This window comes from Triticum urartu, chromosome 2A (genome assembly GCF_056163025.1).
Source record: "Triticum urartu cultivar PI428250 chromosome 2A, HENAU_Tu73, whole genome shotgun sequence".
NCBI classification, from domain to species: Eukaryota; Viridiplantae; Streptophyta; class Magnoliopsida; order Poales; family Poaceae; genus Triticum; species Triticum urartu.
Window position 1 is genome coordinate 618,824,468 of NC_141874.1, and position 6,011 is coordinate 618,830,478.

The window sequence follows — 6,011 nt, forward strand, 5'->3', positions numbered from 1 at the left end:
GCCTCGGAAGGCATTGCCGAAGATTAAGATTGACATCCCCGTCGCTTCTGCGTGAGTGTCTCCCTTTGTATTCACTCGACGCCTCGTGCTGTTTGTTTTTCTTGATTTAACCGGACGAACTTTGGAACTGGCAGCGCTGCTACTTCCGGGACCTCAGCTTACAGGGACGATGATGAGGTAATGAAGGACGCGGTCACTTCCAATCCGGGTATGATTTCTGCCATTCTGTCTTTATTTGGTCGACTCAACTGCAATGTGTACCATTGGGTGATGTGATTCTGGCGATTGAACTTTGAACAACTCTTAACATTATTGACCTCCCCAATGATGATGATGAAGAGCCCGAGAGGCCTTTGACAAGGAAAAATAGGCAAGCTCCTGCAAGCAAGGTGTCACAGTTGACGTCGAGGACGGAACCAGTCGTTCAGGACGCTGGCGATGCCAATCGGGGTTCTGTTACCTTCGCCGTGCCATTGTCGAGTGCCTTGCCTTCTTCGTCGACTTCTCAGGCCCCTGTCGACCCACCTTCAGTTTTTGCGACCCATCATGTCCCAGAGGATGAAGTGAATGCTGCCAAGGAAGCCATACGCCAGGCGGGCATTATGATGGAGAAGATGAAGACGGTGCGGGACGCCAGTCAGGCCGCCTACAATGCCAGCTCGGCTCTCCAAAGCAACGTTCAGGTTAGTTGGTCGCCGCTTGTTCTGTTAGGATATGCTATCTGAAGACTCTCTTTCCGAAAATCTTTGCATCTGTACACCCACTGGGTGCGTCGATTGAATTTTTGAACTAGTGGGGGCACGCTGAGTGCACCCACTGGGTGTAGTCCCTGAGACTACGGTGGACTGCTGGCAGTCGACTGGTCTGGCCGCGTCGAGTGTAAACCGAAGTGGTAGTTTGTCTCTTCTGCTCGGTCTGGGCGAGTGGGATCAGAACCGGTGGGGGCACGCCAAGTGCACCCACTGGGTGTAGTCCCCGAGACCGCGGTCGACTGTTGGCAGTCGACTGTGGTCTGAGTTCTATGGTCTGAGTTCTTCTTTTTCTCCCCCTTTTTTTACTCCCTGCACTCGACTCCGGCGGGCCGGTCGAGTGGGGTCATAACCGGTGGGGGCACGCAAAGTGCACCCACTGGGTGTAGTCCCCGAGACTATGGTGGACTGCGGGCAGTCGACCGTAGTCTTAGTACTTATTGTCTTTGTCATTTTTCGTTGTAAAATAACTTCTCCTCCCTGATTGCAGAAATCTTGTGATCTTGGAGCTCGCTTTGCTGACTTGGAGAAACAGCAGATCCAGCTGAACCTTGACTTGGAATTGGCCAAGACAGAGCTGCAAAAGGCCAAGGACGACGCCAATGGTAAGACGAGCTTGTCGACTGGTTTGTCTTAGGCTTCAGTACCCTTCTGCTCTTTCTGAATCAAGCACCATTTCTTTGCAGAAAAACTGAGAGAAGCTCTGGCGAAGAAGGATCAGGATTTGGCTGCTCCTCAAAAGGAAGCTGATGACAGAACCGCTCTGGCTGAACAGAAACTGGCTTCGGTCGGCCAGTTGGAAGAAGAGAACACCAAGATGAAATCTGCTCTGAAAGAAGCCAACAAGGAGTGCACGCGCTTGAAGAAGGACAATCTCAACCTGTATGAGAAGATGGAAGGCATCGCTCGTAGGAGGGACGATGTAGAGAGCTATCTGAGGAGCCTTGCCAAGAAGTTGTTCATCAAGCTTGAAGGTACACATTTTGTTCCGACTGATGTTTTTGTCGACTCAGCATACGAAAATTGACTTATCCCTGGACCGTGAATGCAGAGCTTTGCCATAACTTCGAGGAGGAGACTGGGCGGATTGAGCCAGGTTTGGACCCAATCAATTCTCCCATGAAAGATGAAACTGCCATGAATCTGCTCCGACTGGAATCCCGCATTGACGATGTTGTGGACTACTTGGCTCGACTGAAGGTCGCCACGTCACGGATCGACCCGACACTTTGGCCAGAGGCCATGCTCTAGAATGATCTTGAGTCCCTGATGACTCGACTTAACGAGATCCCTGATCGAGTGCAGGAGTGGAAGAAATCTTCTGCCCGGTGCGGTGCTGATGTGGCTCTGTCTTTGGTTCGTGTCCATTGCAAGGAGGTGCGACAAGATAAGCTGGCAGCAATCAAGGTCGCCAACACCAAGAAGCATGACTTCCGATCTTTTATGGAGACTTTCATCGCTGCAGCCACTCGGATCGCCGACGGCGTCGACCTGGACGAGTTCGTCGAGCCTGCCAGTCCTCCTCCTGTGGAGTGAACAAACTTTTACGCCCCACCTTAAATTTGCCTCGGAATGCCGAGTGGTTTTTGTAATCGTTAAACTCTTTCGGGCTGAATGCCCGAGCACTTCGATCTGTGGTCCAGAACCTTTAGGATTTATCTGAACTTGGTTTATCGTTGAATATCTTCATGAATCCTCCGTCGAGTGGGACTCGTTCTTCACTCGAGACAACTTTTGTATTTGTGGCGCAGCTCCGAAGGAGAAGGTAGCAGTCGACCTACACCTCGTCGTCCTTGCGGGTGGGCGATGGAGCGCACGTTGTATTTGTGGCGAAACTCCCAAGGAGAAGGTGGCAGTCGACCTGCACCTCGTTGTCCTTGCAGAGTGGGATGGAGCGCACGTTGTATTTGTGGCGAAGCTCCCAAGGAGAAGGTGGTAGTCGACCTGCACCTCGTCATCCTTGCGGATAGGGATGGAGCGCGCGTTGTATTTGTGGCGCAGCTCCGAAGGAGAAGGTTGCAGTCGACCTGCACCTCGTCATCCTTGCAGAGTGGGATGGAGCGCACATTGTATTTGTGGCGAAGCTCCCAAGGAGAAGGTGACAGTCGACCTGCACCTCGTCGTGATTGAGATGTGTTTCGTACTTAGGCGAGTACTGGACTGCAGCTAAGCCCCCGAGTGGGAGGCTGGCTCACCACTCGGTAGGATTTTCAAATACTTAGGCGAGGACTGGACTGCAGCTAAGCCCCCGAGTGGGAGGGTCGCTCACCACTCGGTAGGATTTTCAAATACTCAGGCGAGTACTGGACTGCAGCTAAGCCCCCGAGTGGGAGGGTCGCTCACCACTCGGTAGGATTTTCAATACTTAGGCGAGGACTGGACTGCAGCTAAGCCCCCGAGTGGGACGGTCGCTCACCACTCGGTAGGATTTTCAAATACTTAGGCAAGTACTGGACTGCAGCTAAGCCCCCGAATGGGAGGGTCGCTCACCACTCGGTAGGATTTTCAAATACTTAGGCGAGTACTGGACTGCATCTAAGCCCCCGAGTGGGAGGGTCGCTCACCACTCGGTAGGATTTTCAAATACTTAGGCGAGTACTGGACTGCAGCTAAGCCCCCGAGTGGGAGGGTCGCTCACCACTCGGTAGGATTTTCAAATACTTAGACGAGTACTGGACTGCAGCTAAGCTCCCGAGTGGGAGGGTCGCTCACCACTCGGTAGGATTTTCAAATACTTAGGCGAGTGCTGGACTGCAGCTAAGCCCCCGAGTGGGAGGGTTGCTCACCACTTGGCAGGATTTTCAAATACTCAGGCGAGTGCTGGACTGCAGCTAAGCCCCCGAGTGGGAGGGTCGCTCACCACTCGATAGGATTTCTGAATACTTAGGCGAGTACTGGACTGCAGCTAAGCCCCCGAGTGGGAGGGTCGCTCACCACTCGGTAGGATTTTCAAATACTTAGGCGAGTACTGGACTGCAGCTAAGCCCCCGAGTGGGAGGCTGGCTCACCACTCGGTAGGATTTTCGAATACTTAGGCGAGTACTAGACTGCAGCTAAGCCCCCGAGTGGGAGGCTGGCTCACCACTCGGTAGGATTTTTCAAATACTTAGGCGAGTACTGGACTGCAGCTAAGCCCCCGAGTGGGAGGCTGGCTCACCACTCGGTAGGATTTTCAAATACTTAGGCGAAACGGGTTCGCAGCTAAGCCCCCGAGTGGAAGGCTGGCTCACCACTCGGTAGGAAATTATTTTTACAAACTTAGGCGAAACGGATTCGCAGCTAAGCCACCCGCTGGGGATTTCCCACGCAAACAAAAACAATAACAATCACTGGGAAAATTATAACACTCTTGTCTTTGATAAATAAACTACCGAAGTTTTTCTTATTACATCTCATCCAAGTGAGAATTCAAGTATAAAAGGGGCGGAGCAGCTCCGCATTCCAGGCTCGTGGCTCATCAATCTGGCGATCGACATTATAAAGGTGGTACGCTCCATTGTGGAGGACTCTGGTGACTATGAAGGGACCTTCCCAAGTAGGAGCGAGTTTGTGTGGTTTCTGTTGATCCACTCGGAGGACCAAGTCTCCTTCTTGGAAGGCTCGACTCTTCACATTTCTGGCATGGAATCGACGCAAGTCTTGCTGATAGATGGTCGATCGGATCATGGCCATTTCTCTTTCTTCTTCCAGGAGGTCGACTGCGTCCTGCCGGGCTTGTTCTGCTTCATCTTCAGAGTAGAGCTCGACTCGGGGTGCGTTGTGAAGCAGGTCACTCGGCAAAACTGCTTCGGCCCCGTAGACCAGAAAGAATGGGGTTCTTCCGGTCGATCGGTTCGGGGTTGTCCTCAATCCCCAAAGAACTGATGGAAGCTCGTCGACCCATGCACCTGCTGCGTGCTTGAGATCGCGCATCAATCGAGGTTTTAGTCCTTTGAGAATTAAGCCGTTTGCTCTTTCCGCTTGTCCATTCGACTGGGGGTGGGCGACCGAAGCGTAGTCGACTCGTGTGCCCTGAGAGGCGCAAAAGGCCCTGAATTTGTCAGAATCGAAGTTTGACCCATTATCAGTGATGATGATGTGCGGAACTCCATATCTGAATATCAACTCTCTGATGAAACTGATAGCAGTGCAAGCATCAAGATTCTTGATAGGCTTAGCTTCAATCCATTTGGTGAACTTGTCGACTGCTACTAGCACATGAGTCAAGCCGCTCCTGCCCGTTCTCAGTGGTCCAACCATGTCCAGCCCCCAAACAACGAAGGGCCAGACGAGTGGAATGGTTTTCAGGGCTGACGTGGGCTTGTGCGACATATTGGAGTAATACTGACATCCTTCACATTTGTCGACTATCTCTTTTGCCATTCCATTCGCTCTTGGCCAGTAGAATCCCGCTCGGTATGCTTTAGCCACAATGGTCCGAGAGGACGCATGATGACCACAGGTCCCCGAGTGGATATCATCAAGGATCATCTGACCTTCTTCTGGCGTTATACACTTTTGACTGACTCCAGTCGCGCTTTCTCTATACAACTGTCCCTTTATGACTGTAAAGGCCTTGGATCGACGGATGATCTATCGAGCCTCTTCTTCGTCCTCTGGGAGTTCTTTCCTTAGGATGTACGCGATGTACGATATTGTCCAGTCGGGAATGATGACCAAGACTTCCATGATCAGGTCGACCACAGCTGGAACTTCAACTTCAGTCGGATCCGTGGCACTTTTTGGCTGCGGGGCCTCTTCAGTGAAGGGATCCTCCTGAACTGATGGTGTGTGGATGTGTTCGAAAAACACATTGCTGGGAATGGCTTCTCTTTTGGAACCTATTTTTGCCAAATCATCAGCTGCTTGATTTTTCAGTCGTGGTATGTGATGAAGTTCTAACCCCTCGAATTTCTTCTCCAGCTTTCTCACTGCATTGCAATAACCAGTCATGGCTGGACTTCTGACGTCCCACTCCTTCAACATCTGATTAACCACCAAATCTGAGTCGCCATAGACCATGAGGCGATGCACGCCGAGTGAAATGGCCATGCGCAACCCATATAAAAGTGCTTCATATTCTGCCTCGTTATTGGAGGAATCAAAGTGGATTTGAAGGACATATCTGAGCTTATCTCCTCGGGGGGAGACCAATACTACCCCGGCACCGGAACCATTCAGCATTTTGGAATCGTCGAAGAACATGGTCCAATGCTCCGAGTGAACCTGAGTCGGCAGTTGCTGTTCAATCCACTCGGCGACGAAATCTGCTATTGCCTGGGA